The 18,503-nt window shown below is 44.4% G+C and overlaps 2 long non-coding RNA genes across 7 annotated transcripts in view; one reads left to right on the top strand and one right to left on the bottom strand.

Annotated features, from left to right (window-relative positions):
• The window catches only part of LOC137164855 (uncharacterized), a 127,413-nt gene extending 114,036 nt beyond the window's left edge, over nucleotides 1–13,377 (top strand). Inside the window, exons 3-4 of the long non-coding RNA XR_010923224.1 lie at nucleotides 11,383–11,554; nucleotides 13,159–13,377. This is a non-coding gene — a long non-coding RNA (uncharacterized lncRNA). The remainder of the gene's footprint in view (nucleotides 1–11,382; nucleotides 11,555–13,158) is intronic.
• The window catches only part of LOC137164841 (uncharacterized), a 42,088-nt gene continuing 32,812 nt past the window's right edge, over nucleotides 9,228–18,503 (bottom strand). The window contains exons 3-4 of one of the 6 annotated variants that reach the window (XR_010923219.1): nucleotides 12,204–12,309; nucleotides 9,228–9,660 (exon numbers count right to left, since the gene is read on the bottom strand). This is a non-coding gene — a long non-coding RNA (uncharacterized lncRNA). Of the gene's footprint in view, nucleotides 9,661–11,312; nucleotides 11,536–12,037; nucleotides 12,310–12,872; nucleotides 13,190–18,503 lie in introns of those variants that run through there. The other 5 variants (XR_010923220.1, XR_010923221.1, XR_010923222.1 and 2 more) reach the window with 5 other exon arrangements.

The following is an 18,503-nucleotide window of genomic DNA, read 5'->3' as shown; positions in this document are numbered from 1 at the left end:
CCAGGGCAAACCCGCTGCTTTCTGGCCTATCATTGTCAATCTCCTAGAGTTTCCTCAGTAATTCCCAAGCAGGATCTTTGCCCTTTTCTGAGTCACTAGGGTTTGTTTTTGTCATAAGGATTTCTACTGTTTCTAATGAGCAGTTAATGAGCTGTCAATTACTTATGCACATCAGGGAAGGAAGCACTGAGAGCACGCTGTCCGCACTTTACAGCTAGACTGTTACTTCTTAACATTTGGGAGCCACCCCCTCCTTCCACTGCTAGCAATGTCTCTATCCTTTATTGTATGTTGGGTTATGTTATCTATGGCAGTGCACTGGGAAAGTCCAGACACAGCTGATTAACTAACACAACAATGATGAAAGTTAGCACCTTCCAGCCGGGGGTCTGAAATCACTTTGTAAACATTAACGCAGAATACGCGTCACAAAGGGTTAAAAGTAGGCGATTTACAGTGGCTAGAGAGAGACTCAAGGAAGCACTCAGAGATCTCGGAATGGGGAGCTGCTGGTGGATTTAAATTTCAATTACTAAAACAAAGGGAATGGTTTTCACTAGAAGAAAGATTAAAGATGAATGAAATTTATACCTTTATAGAAAAAGTTTTTAATTTCTGGGTGTGCTCTTTGATAATAAACTTACTTGGAAGAGCCATATAAAGAGTATTAAAAACAAATGTAAGGGTAGGGTTGATCTATTTAAAAGGATTACGGGGATTAATGGGGGAGCAGATAAGGAAGTGCCGATGATGCCCCATAGAGCATTAATAAGATCAGTTATAGATTATGATTATCAAGCTTTAAATGCTGCATCCAGATTGGAGCTTAAAAAGTTAGAGCCCGTTCAAGCTCAAGCGCTGAAGTGCAAGCAGTGCATTCCCTCCTACAGCATTGTGTGTGTGTAATAGAGGTAGCTACTGGAAAAACGCCTGTCAATTTAAGAATGAAACGTTAGAGGTGATATTTTGGGCTACAGTCAAAGGAAACAGAGAAGAGACAAATAGTGGACAAATACATAAGCAATGTTGGGAATTAAGCAGATGACCTGCAGCCTGACACAATAAACTCGCTCATATTCTTGGGGTTAAAGTGTGGGTAAAAGAGTTAAGTGAAAAGGAAGGACAAGAAGAGAGTAAGATCTATAGCTGTGGGGTAGTAAATTATATCTGGAAAATCAGCTCTCTGGATATATAATAAAATAAAGGGAAAGAAGGAGTCATACTGTATGACAGATAAAGTTTGAGTTCTATATGGTAAATGGGGTTGCCATTGCTGAATGGATAGTGATGGATCTAAAGATGAAAAAAATGGTAGCGTTTTTTTCAGCCCTGAGACTGAAGTTAAGAAATCTAACAGAATATTTAATTTTGTAGCCATTATGACAGTTGAATTGGTGGGACTAATGTTAGCATTAAACCAGATAAGACAGGAACAGCCTACCACAGCTGTTCTCTTTTTGGATTCATTACGAGGTATGCTGGCAATTCAAAAGAGTACCTCAGAAAGCAAGAATGATCTAACAAAGAAAATATTCTTTGACAGAGTTAGTACACCTGGGTGTGGATATAGTACTAGCCTGGATTCCAGCAGATACTAAGATTCCTTGGCAATGAAATGGCAGAAAAGGAAGCGAAAAATGCTTTAAAAATGGAGGAATTGATATAAGGTTTCCTTTGAGTAAGCAGAAACTATAAAGTTTAGTTTAAAAAGGAATGGAAAGAATTGTGGACCAAGGAGAAAAAAGGAAGGAGATTCTATAAGTGTGCCCCAAAATAGAGACTAATGTGCGACTCCAAAGTTCTGTTAACTGATTAGTGTGGTTTGAATAACAACTTATGTGTGTTGAATAGACACAGAGCTGGGTTACGTAACATGTCAGGCTAAAGAAACACCGCTCAGCTGCTATGGGAATGCAGGGAGTGATCCAGGAAAGATAGGCGCTTTATAATGAATGTAGATGTTTTAAGGTGACAGAACATACTATGAGGGGTTTAGTGAGAGTGTTGGGAAAGTGGGATAACACTAGAAAACCTCTCCTACATTTTTAAAGGCTACAGAGCAGGGTAAGAAAGTGGAGCAGCATGAAAGTATGAGGACTATTGTAGGCGGTGGTATAGATTTAATAGAGGAGTCTGCATGACCATAAAGCATAAGAAGACGACGATGACGACGTCTCACAACATCCAGGGGAAGTACTTAGTATTCTTATTACCATCGAACATATGGTGAAGCTCAGGCAAAAAAAGGTGGAGTGATTTATCCAAGGTCACACATTGTGTCAGTGGCAGAGACACTTAAATAAGGAAAAATTATTTTTCATCTCACCTTTATTTTTTACTATAAGTAAAACACAGTTATCAAAGATCATAGTTTTAACCTAAAAAGATTTTAAACTTGAGCTAGAGCCAGATATGATAAATGGAAACCCAGTTATTATTGGAATAAATTCTCAATGAAATTTACATCTAGGATTTTTCAATGAGTTTATGTGCATATAGATAGAATAGATTTATAAGGTGCATATAGAAAGGAAAATGCTTATTTAACAGCATACTGTCTACTTGTGGAACTTAGTGCCCCAGGAAATCATTAAGATTAAAAATGCAATTCAATTCCTAAGAAGGATTTGATATTTGCATCAGTGAATCTCACATAGCTACATCTGCCGGGAACTGGAGTAAAAATATTACCAGGCACATCAATTGTCATGCTGCAGTGTGAAACCCAGCCCATTAAGAGGGGTCAGGAGGGAATCCCACTTTCCATAGAAAAGTATTCTAAAAGTAACTACTTGCAATTGGAAGGGAAAGTTATTTTACACTGAAGTACTGTGTGGTACAGAACATCAGACTAGCTGGGCTAACGATCTGCGTGGCGTGGCAATGTCCATGCTCTGCTCTGCGGAACAGCCTAATGGGTCATTTTTTATAATTTATTTGTAATATAAAACTGCCTCATTTCTGGCATGGACACGCACAAAAATACACTTAGCAACTTTTGGCACATAAAGTGTTAAACTCCATCATGCTAAAGGTTAGCAAGAGACCCGTTAAATGCCCAGTTTAACAATGGAGAGAAACATTTTTATCAGTAACCTTTTGAGAAGCTAGTTTAATTGCATGCTAACAGACATTCACAGAGAGCTGCTAGGAATTACAGGGAAGGGAAATGACAAGGGTTTGAAAGGTTGTTAAAATTCGAACCTCAGCTTTGTTGAGTTTTACCTGGAGCGTTGCCTGGGTGCCTGAAGTCGGCATGTACTCAGCAGCTGTAGGGATGAAAGTCTGCTATGCAGGTGTGGCTGTGTGGTGCTCAGCTATGTGCCAGGCTGTAATATTTATGGCTAATGGCTGCAGTGCTGCAGCCTCAAGTGAAAATAGATGCACATTTGTGCATCTTAACAGGAGATAATGTGGCAGCAGGTGACCTTTAGTAGCTCTGTGACCCTAGCTTAGAGGAAGTAGCAACATGAATTCTACAAGCACAAAACAGAGACAAGGGAGCTTTTCTTTTCAGTGCTGCAGTCTTTTTACACATGAAACATGTCTGATGCTGAGAGTTGAGTGCAGAAGGGATGTGTCACATGTATGTCATGTGTATGGGATGCGTGTGTGTGACTGGTCACAGAACTAAGGTATGAGAAAGAAAAATAAGATCACAGCTCTCAACCAGAGACCCTCCCAACCAGAAGCCAGAGTTAAACACCCACCAGGTATTGTATAAAAGATAATGACCAGCTGCAGCTCTCCTCAATATCTGGTCCTTCTGCCTAGATTTAATCACCTCTCCCAACTGGGAGAGTCACAGTACGGGTGAGGGTGGTGTAAGAATATCCCCAAAGGTCTGGTCCAAAAAAAGAGAGAGACTGCCATAACAAGTATGAAAGGGTTATCTTCACTCTCCTAACACCTGCCATCATCCCTTCCTTTAGCCCAGGAAGTCAATGCAATGGTCATGATGACCAATTCCTCCAGCATTACTTCTATCATTCAGATGCTTTATTCGTGAGTTGTGGAAGAGCTGTGCAAAGTGCAATCAGAAGGAAAGCATATGTAGCCATTGCTTCGTTGATCCCTCTCGCCCATGCCAGAAACCAGCTGCCTCAGACAATTAAATACCAGTGTTGCATTCAGACAATCCCTCTGGGGATTTAAATATGCTAAAGTCTTCATGCTAATATGAAGGGCTGGTGTTTCCGTAGCATCTTCCACCCCAGGATCTCCAAGCCTTTTGCAAACACTCATTAATGCTCAACCACCCTGGGAGATGGCTCACTGCTATGCTCTCCATTTTATGGGGGGTAGGGCAGGGGATGCTGAGGTAGAGAGAGAGGAAGTGATGTGGGCAAGACCCTCTGTGGGTTAGTGGAAGATACTAGAGTCCTGACTCCCGTTCTGCGTGTGTTCTAACTGCTAGGCACACTGCCTGCCACCACAGGGCAGCCTTGCATCTGGACGGGACACTAGTTGTAGAGGATAAAGGGCTAAATGCTTCCCCATTGTCTGCCTGTGGTAGGATGAGTTGAGCTTGTGAAGTGGCCAAGAGATTAGCAAGTGGCACAGGTGATGGGGCAATCTCTTATTGCAAGTCAAGGATGCCCTATCCCTAGAAATTGGCCTGATCAGGCTGCATTTAATGCAAAGAGAAGCTGGGAGGAAGAATCCCAGCACTTGTGTAAGGGTATTGGATTGGGCGGCTCATGGCAGCTTCCCAACCCTAAAACAAACCGGTCAGTGTGAAGGCTGGTTTGGGTGACCCTGTCTCCCAGCTTCATGTAGGACAGTCTCGTGCAGACTCAAGCCAAGTGATTGAATAAAACAGAGAATCAACTGCAACGATACTTTGTGGTCAGAAAGTGCGTCTTTCTCTTCCCATGTCCCCATCCCTGGCTCTAAGCAATGGCCCAGTCAAACCCAACCCCAGCCACAATGCAACCCTGAAACCAATCTAGGATCCCAAGCCAGCTGGATTCCCCCCCACTTCTGTTGTTTATTTATATTTTTAATAGTAGCATAATATAAATAAAGCACCATTATAAAGATGGCAGGGAAAGTTCAAACCTATTCATTATCCATTTCGCACAGATTAAAATCTCCATCAAAGCTGCTTAGTTTTGACTTGAATTGCTTTCCTTTTAATGAGCTTGATATAGAAGGCAAAAGATGCTAATTCATCCTTACATCTCTATCATACCTTGGCTTTTGCTATATAAAGCATCAAGGTCGCATTCTGGGGAAATGCCTTTTTACCAAAGGTGCCATAATAATGAAGAAGCAATTTGTTTCAGCAAACTGCCTACAGTAATGAAGCTTAATTATAACCGTGTTATTAATACTGCTGCTTAAGGTAATTCACTTCTGAGCAGGGCGCAGAACAGTAAACTGTAATTTAAACAAGAATCGAGACCTAATTTAAATCATCAGATCTGCTATGGAAAAAAGCAAACAGAATGACTGCGATCACATGCAATTCGGAGTTTTCCCTCGGCTCGGCTTCCTCTGAGTTGTCTAGAATTGGAAACGATGCTGTGAAATGTCTTAGTTGTGTTACTGTCAATATTCTCCTTTCTGATGGGTTGGAAGACACGAAATACAAGCTGTCCCGTGTGTGTCAACAGATATATACATATGCGGACTGAACTCCTGGCCTATAGAAGTCAACGGGAGTTTTGTCATTGACCTCAGTGGAGCTAAAATCTCCTCTTTACTTTTATTACTTGTGTTGTGGTAGCAGTGCTCAGGACTCTAAGCCATGGACCAGGACCCCATGGTACTAGATGTAGGCACTATACAAAAACAGAACAAAGACAGTCTCTGTCCCAAAGAGATCATAAACTGTCCCAAATTTCCAGTAAATAAGGCTTTGGATCAACTGTTCAACTTCCCATTGCACCAGGCCTGGACTGCCTGCTATCCAAGGTCCTGAAACATCCCAGGGAAGCCTTCACAAAGAGAGGGCAATACTATTCTAGCTGAGGGCTACAATTACCCCCCACTGTGTTCAGTGCAAGTGCTTGGGGCCAGGGGTTGTGGGAAGGATCATTTGCCTCCTATGCATTTGCTTCCCTAATGCAGTGACTTCAGGTTTTAGGAAGGCTTCTGCAAAGTCAGAGGCTTTCTCTAAGGTAGGTAAAATCTCAAACTCTAAAGAGACTTTTTTCTAAATGATTTGCAGTTTTTGGATAAACTAAACTCAGTCTGAGTGAATCAGTGAATCTAAATTTCACAGGATGCTCTGACACCAGGGCTCCCAGCTGCTTGGCTTCCTGAGTCAAGAAACTCCATTTTTCTCAATTATTTCTCCTCTCCAAGTTGCTTACCCCAACTCTGCCTCACTATCCTCCAAGCTCAAAGCAGTGTGTCTACTCCAGCCTCACCCCTCCACACACACACGCTTTCTGGCAGGTGTCTCCTCTCCAACATGCTCCCTTTCCTCCACTTCTCTTTCAATTGTAGGCTCCCTCTTCCCGTTCTAGGCCTCAGTCTTATAACCCCAAGCCCTGAAATCATCTTTTCCCTTCCCCATGCCCCTGGCTATTTCTTTCTTTCCTGTACCTTCAGGATCTCCCATCATTAGCCTGTGTATCCATACCCTCCCCTTCTCTTCTTCAGCACTCACATGGTTACGTATGCACTGTGAAGCCAAATGACATGAAATGATATTTCTACTTCACTGGTAATAACATTTCCTTGCAAACCCTGCTTGAGTAGGAAATAGAGTGAGAAACCGAAACACACACACTCCTTTCCCATCCCTCTTTAGGGCTTGCTGTCAAATCTGTATTTCCAAATTTTAGCATGCAAAATTCATTCATCCATACAGGGTTCAGGCAGCTCAATTTGCTTGGTGATTATGCCTAAATTCACCCTTGGCATTGCCAGGTGTGGCTCTGTTACAAATTGTGACCGAGAAGGGGAGATGTAGAGAAGCAGTAAATATATGGAGTGTTTCTTCTGAGCAAGGGCGGGGGGAACCCCCATCACTGTTCCATTTGACTGCAATCTCCTGCAGACTGTTTCATCTCATATTATCTAAGCTCCAAGGGGGTGTCCAATTTGAGGAACAATAACTATAAAGTCATTTACAGTCCCCTGCTGAGACACAGCATTACGAGAACCTAGGTAAAGCGACAAACAGCCTTGATGGCCGTCTCCGCAGAGCTGGTCCTGAACAGAGTACCTAAACAGTGTAGGTGCAGCAAACTCTCCCAACCACTGAAGGGAGAAGGAGCAACTTCACATGTAGCTATTAGTTCTTCTCACCAGGTACCAGGAACGTAGACATAGGGAGATGCTCTTTAACCCTCCACCCCTGTAATACCACCAAACGGAGCTGATATGCAACTCCTACATATGAGATACAGACCTTGCTTACACTACATTTTCCTTCCAATTTCCCATCATCATGTTAGTGTCAGTTCAGCGTACTGAAGTGGTAATTTTGGTAACATGGACTCTCTTTACTGGAACTGGAAGAATGGAAAATGCCAATAACCCTGCACATTTTGCACCCCTCGATCTGTTTAGCTTGTTTCTTTACTGCTCATTCAATCCTCAGCTTGCTCATCTCCAGATGGGTCCAATGCCCCTCATCCTCCATCTACCTTCCTTGTTATTGTCTCCTGGAGCCCCAGCCCAAACCTATGACAACAGCATGCATTTCTCAAATCATCAGCCATTCCTATAGCTGCACTATCAGAGCAACAGGGTTAATCCATGGTAAGAGACTTGATCTCTGCAGGACAGTCAACTGAAAAACTCCAGGAGCAGTGTAAAATGGCCCAGCAGGACTGACTTCATTAGCTAGAGATCACTGCTTTACTTTAAAAAAGGAAAGGGGGCGGGAGAGAGAGAGCAAAGATTTTCTGAGCATATGTGTCACCTTGTCAAACATCAGTGATTCCCCAAGCCCCCATCACACTAACATGTGGTTACAAATATAATAAGCTCAACAGCTGGCTGGGAGTTCACAGAATAGTACTCAAGGGCAAAGGGCTGCCCCCATTTTGCTCAGTGCATCATTCTCCGCATGGCAATGAGGCTCTCTCATCGTGAGCTGTGAAGTATATTTGAGAAAGCACTTTTAGAGCCTCATCCAAAGGTCTCTGAAGAGTATGAGAAGACTCCCATTGGCTTTGATGCCTTTTTGGATTGGCCCCTTATTGTGCAATTGCTATGGTTCCCCAGCTGCTCGGTGTCAGTGATGGCCATTCCGCCGAAAATGGGCATTGGCTTCTTAGCCAACGATGTGAAATGCACAACCCCCCAAAAGCTGTGCCCTTGATGGCAGCCAAAGCAGACACGTCAAGACCTCATTGCTCCCTTGTCACCAAAGGTAATCTCACGAGGTCGGGAATGGGACCGACTAGCAGGGAGGGTACATTTTCTCTGCCATTTCCTATGCTGAACCTGCTCTGTGGTTAAATGAGTCTAGTATCCAAGGAGGTCAGTCCTAATGCTTCTCACTTGCAGAAACGCATGCAATAAAAGGGTCTTTCCTGGGTAAGCATTAAACACGTTTGCATGTGAAATGTGGCAGGTTGTTAGCTCTGAGTGCCCCTTCTCAGGACCAAGAGTGCAGGGCACCCTGATTGAATGCTAGCCCAGATTCAGACCTACTAGAGTAAGGCTAATGATGGCAGTAGGCCAAGTCCAGACTCTAACCCTTAATGAGATGGCAGCTGCCATGCTACTCTAGCCTAGTAGCCGGAAAAAAGGACAAAAAGGGAAGAGAAGCGAGTGTCTGATGGGGATTTGTTTTCCGTCCACACCTCGCACCCTTACTGGCTGAGAGCTCTCATGTACAGGAGTAAACAGTGCTGGCATGCAGGACTCCTACCATTCAGTGCAGAGAATCATGCCTAGCGCTTACCCTGGCGTCACCTATAGGTAGCCTACCCTCACATTTGGCCTGAAGGGCAACAAACGGGAACTCCCTGCTGTGTGCCCCGCCAGGGTGTGCAAGGCCAAGGCCTAAAGAAGTACCTTCCTGTGAACACCTCTTTCAGGCCTTGCCTCGTAGTCAAAGAGATTAAATGCATATCTGGAAAACATGGCATAAATCTGTTAAATAGGACTAGAAAAGCCCCCTACCGCACAAGAATACTATTCCTAGGTCTGTCAAAAAGTATTATTGAATTAACCTGAGAGGCTCTGTATCAATTTGTGTGAATGCTCTACGTGATTCAACACTGGGGGGAGGGCGGTGGCAAGGAGATGAACCTATTATAGTAATTAAGTTATTTCACATCAAAGTAAATGTGCTAAGGAGACTGCTGCTGGGTTGTAGTTTTATTCAGGTGTAGCAAAGAAATAAAAAATCAGGGGAACTAAGTGTTCATTCCAGGTTGCTGCAGAACTCCAGTTCAGATTTCTTCCTTCCATGGGCTTTACACAGAATCCATTGCAGATGGGCTGAGAAATCCCATTCAGATTCCACTGGCCCTCTCTGAGACGCCGAGAAGTCCGTTCCAGGTAGACACATATAATGTGAGTTCTTCTTCCAGGACTTGCTCTGGGAGCCCACTTCAACTTAACTCAGAAATCCAGAGCTGGGCTCAGCAATGGGAGTAACTTGGACCTTTGCTCCTTGGATGACTCACTTGATTTCCAATGGGGTTGGCAGCTGCCTAATGAAAATGGTGCCACTTAACTAGGTTTCTTTAATTTGGAGCCAATTTAAAACGAAGGGCAGAAGGTGGAGAAAAAAAAGTCAAGACAAACTTTAGGAAGAACAGAAATGTTAACTGGTTTTTAACTATTAGTTAATCAGGAGGTATCTCAGTGACAATTAGGTCAAAGCCTCTGGCATATCTGCAGGGCTGCCATCTATCATTAGCCCTACCTGTTCTTGCTAAGTGGTATTTTTGTGCTTCCAACAGGCAAGAAAGCCCTCCCCAGAAATTATGATGAGGCCCACACTGTTGACCAAGGAGGTCAGACTGTCAGCAGTGATTGATGACTGAGAGCTGGAAAGAACAGCTGTTGGTTGGGTCCAGCCATGTTATAAAAATCTTTGCTTATCTGCAGTGGCAGCAGCCACTGTCCTTGAATGAATGGATGCAAGGGCTTGTCTAGATGGGGTGAATTTGAACTGGTGTACCCACACGAATATCACTACACCAGTGACAACTTTAATGTAGACATACTGCACCAGGCAAAATGGGTTCAAAGTGGTGCAACTCACCCTAATATACAGGAGTAAGTCACATCCAAGTGTCATCTTACACCATGCACCACATCTACACTGGGGGTTGCAATGCTGTAGCTATCTCAGTGCAAAAAGACCTAATACAGACAGGGCTCGAGTTTCCACAAGGAGCCAGAGCTGTGCATTCTGGAGTGCAGGTGTGTATACGTTCCCCTACCCAGAGAGCACAAAAGCAACCCAGGCCTCTTGCACAGCTCTGTCAAATGCTAAACACAAAGCAATTGGGCCATGCTTCTCTGGAAATGGGAGAAGAGAGGGGCATTGAACAGCTGCTGTACAAGCAGTCGTAAGAGGCAAAGGATGTGGCTGCATCCACAGTGTGGTTCCACAAGCAGAGGAACAATGCTCGCTGCTCAAAGCTATGCAGCTTGTGTCTCCGCTGGCTGCTATAAACTTCATTGCAGCAGTGAGAAAATGTTGTTTCCCCTGTTTCTGTCTGCGCACATGCCAGTCCTAATGAATATTATTCACACAGTTCTGTCCAAATGTGTTTAAATCCTTAAAACCTGGTTAGGCACCACACACTCTTTCTCTCTCTTGTAAAGAGTGAATAAAAAGGGACAATCATGGGGGATTGCTACTGTTGGTCTGGAGCTAGGGTGAAGCTCGGTTTGCATAGCGTGGATAATGCTGCTTGACGGGGGGAAAGAAGATGGGAGGAGAGGCAAGGTGATAGAGAAGGCATCTGAGGTTGGCCAGGAATTTGCAACCCTTCTTCTTGGCTATGGACCTTGCTGTAGTTATCCCTCTAGATCAGATTATTGTAAAGTGTGAGCAACAATCCAAGGCCACCCAGTAACTTGTAGATTCAGAATGCAGCTCCCCTAATAACTAACAGGGCATCTCTCACGGAGCTGAGCAACCCTTGTACACTTTAGATGTCACTAGCCCCCGCAATGTAGACTTGATGAATGCAAAGCAAGCTAGGGAAAGCAAAGAAGACTGTGTGAAGAGAATCTCAGCCCCTCGCAATTTTTAGCATGCAGTGGGCATCTCAGCATAGGAACATGAATAGCAAAGCCAAGGTTGCTGCACTGGGGGATTTTTCATGTTGAAGGATTCCCAAGTAATAGAATGGAAATAACAATAAAACTGAAAGGGCCTATTAAAATAAGGAAGAAAGGGGTTCTGATTAAAGAACTGTTAATGGGGACTTATTAATCTGTTTTCAGGCTGTTCAACTCGTAGGAGACTGGCAAAGAGGAGAAAGGGCATCTGCAGCAGTGGAAGCTGAATAAGACTCTGCAGTTAAACACTGAGGATGGAGCAATTACTGGAACTTTTGGAGCCAATTCCCATTAGGAAAGTGCCAAGCTGCCTTTGTCCTATGGAGATGAGGGAAAGGTCAGTGTTATATGCAGAAAAAACATTCGTTGAAAGAGACCGCTCAAGGGAGCGGAGGGAAAGGAAAAGGTCTCTTCAAAGGTGAAAAATGAGAGAGAGAATGACATTTGGAGATGAAGCTGAACCAGAAGGGAGGAAAAAAATAATCAAAATAAAATTACAAGTGAAGCAGGCTTTCCTTTAGGAGGGCATCCATGAGGGAGGCTTTGAGTGGAATGGTACAGACCTCAGGCTGAGTGTGTCAGCACTTTGCTTGCTCAGTTACACAAGGTCCTACCTTCTAAAACAAATAAATTCAGTGGTTTCTTTACAAGTTTGCAGAGAGACTGGGGCAGCCTATAGCTCTTGCCTTTTAATTAGCTCTCGCAGAGGCTATTCAGTAGTAAATGTATTGAACTGCTGGGCACTCTGGGTATGTCCCTTCTCTGGGTTAAGTGGTAATTAGTCCCAATTAGGACTGAATAAATATTTTATATCATTGGGATTATCACAAGAGACCATTGGAGTCCCAGAAATCTTGGAGAACCTCTCCTAGCTGGCTGTAAATCTTTGGTTGCCACTTCCTGCCACATTCAGGCTACTGGAGAGAGGCAGGCAGCTGTTTCAGTTCCCTCCACACATTACAAGAAAATCAAATAAAAATTCAAACTCAGCAATCTGTGCCAGAGCCAAGCATTTGCATCTGCAAGAGCTGTAGATAGTGCCGGTGTACCTAGGAAGGTACAAGGGCTAGCCCGGTCTCCGCAGCATTCAGTCTGAGGAGAGAAACGTCTTGAATTACACGAGGAAAAGGCAGTAGAAACCTGCTGAGGCAGATAACAGTCTCCCCAAAACATAACTCCTCTAATAGGTTGTTTTGTTAAATGAGTGCTGATACCTTCAGCAAGCAGACCAAATTCCAGTGCTATATTGCACTCTGCATGTGAGTGTATGGATATTTGCATAAAGACAGATACATACACAACTGGGGAGTAGGGGGGAGAGGGAATTTTAGTGTCCAAGTCAGGAACACATTTAAGGCCAAATTCATTTCTGCTGAACTCCAGTGAAGTCAAGGGCATTACGCGAGGCACAAATGTGGTCCTTACGGTTCGATCTAAAGCTGGCAAAGCACAGAGGATATTTGTATGAGTATTCTCCACTCACAGCTCTGCCAGTGAGTGCTAGGTCTGACTTGCAGAATAATTTCCTGACAACCCTCTGCTATTCCAGTCCTGCAATCTTACACAGCTCTGCAAATGTGCCTCACGTCCTCCTTTGTCCAGTGTGGGGCTCCCCACACAATTCTGCCCATGCATTTGAAGCTTGACCTGCAGAGGCTTTGGCTTGTCCCCTCCCGGGATCCTCCCCGCGCTCTGCTCTAGTCACTGTGTAACACAGAATCCTGAACTCTGGAGTTCTCATGCAGGATCTCTCACTCAGTGAGCTGGCGAAAGACTCCTCATCTGTGCCTCAGTTTACACATGGGTGAAATGGGAATGATAATGGTTACCCAGCTCACAGGGATGCTGGGAAGCCAAATGAGGTAATGTTCATAAATTGCTCTGTAAACGCTCAAAATTACTGTTACGTTCCTGTGTTACATTGACATTTTTTTCTTTCAGCTTCTCAACTGCAGGCCTGATGCAATATGTCCTGTAAGGAAAGATGAAATGCAACTGCAGCTTTGTCCTTTATTACATTTCTGTTCTGTAATAAACAGCAGTGGGTATTCATTATTATTTAAAAACACTCCATGCTTCTGAAGTCTTATTTAGCTGGCATTTTTGCACAGCATATGTTGGAATTTACAGTAAGTGCATTCATTCTACAATAAACTTTGATTTCCTTCACCCACAGACTGCAGTGATAATGAGGGGAGGTTTTCCCTTGTTATCTTGGAGAGGTCAGGCACAGCAATTAGCATTTTGCAGAGATCTAAGAATAGAAATGGTACAGCTTACCCTGCAGTAAGGTATGGAATATAAGCTCTGTACAGTACGAAGGAAGGGAACTCCTCAGGCCCTAGGTAGTACATATCACACATGGGGTGCAAAGGACGGTACAGCACAGAGTGAATTTTACTGCTTCCATCAAAGCCACAATCCGACATGCCGCGGAGGCTAACTGGCTTCTCTGAAACTAAGACACATATGGACTATAAAGGAGAAGGAAGGCGTTCTTAATCATAACTAGTTTCCTCAGCATAGTTCAGCTTCGATGCAGCATCTGTTCTTCATGTCCTCAGATGGGTGAGCTGAGTGTGTGGCTTTGCTGAGATCAAACAGGGGGTTAGTGGCAGAGTTCTGGTTTCAGAAGCCAGATTTAACAGGCCAGGGAAGGGAGTGATCTCCCCACGACAAAGCTTTGAATCTAAATCCAAGCTTCCCCAGACCAGATCTGGCAGTGCTCATATCCGTAGTCTGTTCTGGCCCCTCTCTGCATTGCAGCAGAACCAGCCCTTAGAATAGCAGACCATTCCTCCGGCTTTTCAGCTGGCTGCTTCTCTCTACTATACAAGGACGCATGGGTCACAGCTTTATGAGGGGGCCAGCACATGCTGTAATTACTAAGCCTGCAAGTTTCCTTCCTTGTTGACAGCATCCTTTCACACCCGTCTCATTGAGACAGTGCCATCCCAGATGGGCTCCTGGCGACACTGCTTGGTTTGAGAAAGGGCATCAGCATCTGTCCCAAAGCTTCTTTGGGGTGTTTGATTCAAGCTTACCTGGGATGGGCTTTGACAGCCCAGAATCAATCACACGACTTCCTTCTCAGCACTCCCTACCATGCTGGCTACGCCAGCTCTGTGGGATAAAGAGCACTGCAACCTCCAGTCACTGCAGCAGTGTGAGCAATTTCTCCTTTTAGTTACACACACAATCTAATAAGAGTGGAAGGGGACCCTGCAGGCAAGGAATGTCAAGCAAAGCAGCTTTTGTGATCCTGCCTGCAGAGCGGAGGGAGCCCTACTTCACAGCTCAAGATATTATCTGCAAGCAGCTCTGTGTAACTTTATTTAGATCTTTCTGCATTAATTGCATGGAGAAGGGCTCAAAAGTTCAAAATGTGAGAGTTGAATCTTTGATGCAGGAGGCTGTTGTCTCTGAATAAAGCTTTATATTATTATGTAGAACATAAAATGCATTAGTTAGAGTTCGTAAATTAATCTTCTTGGGTTCTTTCCCCCCTTACTCCCTTTGTTTAATGAGAGGCGGGAGGTAGAAGCACTTGAGAAATGAACCTTTTACTACTGGGCTCATTTCAAAAGAGGTGTCAAGAAAAGGAGAGATGAACCTGCAGCATTACTCCAGTCACCGATCAGCTGTGGAATTTCATGGGCCAGTTAAAGAGGAACTTGTCAGGGGAGTGAGTGAAGCCTGCAGTTTTGGTTAGTCAGTCATCCTCCACGGTTATGGCCAATGGGCGATGCATACAGCTCCATCTGAACCATAAGAGGGAGTGGAGAAGCTATGCTGAAACTCAGAGAAAATTCATAACTATCCCAAGGGATCAGTAATGTTTGCATAAATCTAATGGATGGTCTCTCTCACCATATATAGTGTATGTATACACAGTATGCTGAAAGGAAGCCCTGCCTTCTGGCCTAAGAGTTGAGCCAAACATGCCTGACATCTGAGAATTCACCTTATCTATACACACAAGATTACTGCCATGCTCCTGATGGCTTCTAGCCCTGGTACTTCCCAGTCATCTCTACAAGGTGCTGTTCTGGAAAGGCTGCCTGAACAGTGAAAGTGCTGGTCGGCTGCCTTCTCATTTCATTCCAGCCTGGAGGACAGGGCGTCAAGGGCAGGAGCACACAGGAGCCAGTGACCTGTTGCTGGCATTACAGAGACCCGTGCGACCTTGGGCAAGCCCCTCGGAGTAAGATGAGGCAGAGCGTAAGCTCTTTGGGGCAGGGACTGACTTTCAATCAGTGCGTGTACAGCCCTTAGTGCAATGGGGCTGTAGGCGTTCCTGTAATATAATACTTCTATTAACGCCTTTCGCTGCTGGCACCTCATGGATTACTTAAGACATTACTATGTGTTGGGGGGACCAGGGCTGTTGTTCCCACAGGGTCTGCCTTCCCTCTGCTCACTGAATCGAGCTGCCTTGCTGCTCAAGGAGTGGAGAAGTAGTCTGCAAACCTGGCTCCTGGGAACGTAACAGCTGTGTGCTGTAGTATTTGTTGTTTTTTCCCTCTGATTTTGCTTCCCGCTGCTGCCCCTACCAGACAACAAATTATCCCCCAAGATCCCGGAGCCTCCTAAGTGGTCCCCGTGACACCTTGTGAATTCACTGCTCTCACAAGAGGTCCCTGATCCCAGCCTAGACGGCGCTGCTATTGAAAGAGTAACGAAAAAACAACACCCTCTTCCCCTTCAAAAAAATCAATAGCGGGACCCAGGGAGTCACCTAATTGGATACTACTTGCCGAGAGGCCATTACAATACGAAACCCAACCACAACACTTCAGACACTCCGTGAAATTATAAATCATATTCCGAGCCTGGCTCAGCTCTCTCTCCATCTGAAAGCTTCATTGATTTGATGCTTCAGGTCTCCTCTGAATGAAAGAGTAGCCAGCCAACAAGGGAGGGCCTGATGATCATATCAGACAGATCTGGATTGCAGATAGGCTTGGTCTGAGCCCACCCCAGCTCACTGGGAATCAGTGAGCTGCACATGCACAAAACTCATGAGGAGCTCTCTGGAGACTCTTTTTCCTGCTGGTTTTGTAAAAAGTCCAAAATAAATGCCAAAAAAAATTCTTGGGTCTGATTCCCCATTGCCCTGCACCTTGTCATCATTTACCCTGTGCAATGTGGGTGTAAAATGCTGAGATTCAGATCTGGTAAGATTTGCACAGATGTGCAAAGCAAAAGGGAATTCTCTTTCCCTCCTCCCAAAATCTGAACCAAACCTTTTTGTTTTTGTTTTTGCTTTGAGACAGCGCTGGGAGAGCCAAACTCCAATGGGAAAAGCTATTCTTGAGATATTCCTCGCCTATTCACTATATCTCCAATTTCAGAAATGAACATAATACAGCTCAGAGAGGCCAAGGCGAGATTCAAGGAAGGGTTCTGCCTGTGTAATGGGTAAATGTCCATAGTCACAGAACAAACACAAGAGAAGCAACCTCACCGGCTCCCATCTGAAAAGATGAAACTTGACATGGGTGTGTCCTTTGGAATACTGCTTGGAGTCACCTGTCTAGGACCAGGGTAACCATTTTACAAGCAACAGACCATAGAAAAACACATTCTATGCAAAGAAACTACACCCAGCTGCAGTTACATGATCATCCTTGAAAAGTTCCAGAGGGGTAGCCATGTTAGTCTGTATACAGCAAAAACAATCAACAAAAATGATCATCCTTGCAGCTGTATAGAAATGAGAAAGAGGCCCAAGTTACAAAGTTTGGATTTGAAACTGAACTACTTCAAAGTTTGGATCTGGGGAAGGGAGCATGCCTGGACCCAGCGCTGGTAGAAATACAGCTAAAAGAAAGTTCATTCTGGAGGTATGTAAGGTTCCGAAAGCCTGCTCGATTGGTAACAGCATTTTCAATAACGTCTTCAGAAAAATGCTCTGAACTTACCCAAGAGCCTCCGTGCTTTGCTTCTCTGCTCTGTAAATACACCCAGAAGAATAGCTGTGAGAAGAGCAAGGAACAACCATCACAAACCCGAGAGAGAAAATAATAATATTAATAATAATCCAAGACAAATCCTAAAAATTCTGCTTTAATCTTTGTGCTTCCAGACCTAGTCTCCCTTTCATCTAGGACTTTGCAATTCAGTACTTATTCCACAGTTATAGAAACCACAAAGCTATGAAAGAGGCTGAGAGAAAGAAAAGATTAAATTAATGAGCAGGTAAGCAGGTTTATTATTTCGTCTGATCCTTCCTCCCTTCCTGCTAATTTCTCTGAGCCAATTTGGGAGGGAGAGCCTATAACATTAACTCTGACACACGACAGTATCTATTTTCTCCCTTAAACCATTTATCTGAATGATATTAAGATCCAATTTGCATAGATACTTTAAAGGTATTGTACAGCGAGTACGTGTGTGTATCAGCCAAGCTGGAGTGCCTGACAAGGAGAATATCTGCACACATAAAAATCAGTGAAACAGGGACTTTCAACCTGATTTTTATTATTCTACAGGAAATACTTTGCCCTTAGATATAGGGCCAAATTCTGATGACCTCATTCACGCTGAATAGTGCTTTACTCAGCAAATAGCCAACGGGACCACCCATAGAATAACTGCTGCTAATTGGAGTTCACAGTTTGGCCATCGTTAATTAAGCCTCGTTACATCCCTCTAGCAACTTGATCCACTGAGTTGCTGAGCTACTCTTGGGAGCTGCTGAGCCTATGGGCAATGAGTTCCCCATGCTGAGGAAGGAATATGGAGGAGTGCCCTAAGGATCTATCCTAGTGCGTGTCCTCCGCTCCCAATGACCACTTCCTGGGGGAGCTCGTAGGATCAAGCCCTTGTAGGGATCTTGTGAGGCTTAATTAAGGATCAAGGGAAAACAGGTATTTGTATTCCCAGTCCTGGCAGTCGGCGTAGTTGCTTCTCTATAGGGACCTCAGTGATGCTCCAAGGAGGAAGATGTGCAATCCTCCATGCTAGACCTTTGGCAGAAGAACGGCACAGATTCCAGTGTAAATGTATGGAGAATAGCACTATCTGGTAAACAGCCAACTGCTCCAGGAATCTCCTCGGTGAACTAACTGCATTCAGGGTAACTTGCAAGGAGGTGGGGAAATGGCAGCCCATTTGCCCTCACCATGCCACCATTATCGAAGCATCACACAATTCAGTGCTAAAGACATGCTCCGTTTCTTTCTCCGCCTAGTAAACCAGCACCCGTGGACCTCATTTCTAACCAGCAGTCAACACCACCCCTATCTGCGGGTCCCAAGGCTCTGCACTCTCACTCCTGGAGC

Source organism: Emydura macquarii, unplaced genomic scaffold, assembly GCF_026122565.2.
Source record: "Emydura macquarii macquarii isolate MOO-44397 ecotype Brisbane River unplaced genomic scaffold, CSIRO-AGI_Emac_v2 contig_312, whole genome shotgun sequence".
NCBI lineage: Eukaryota > Metazoa > Chordata > Testudines > Chelidae > Emydura > Emydura macquarii.
This window is presented reverse-complemented; position numbering and strand designations above follow the sequence as displayed.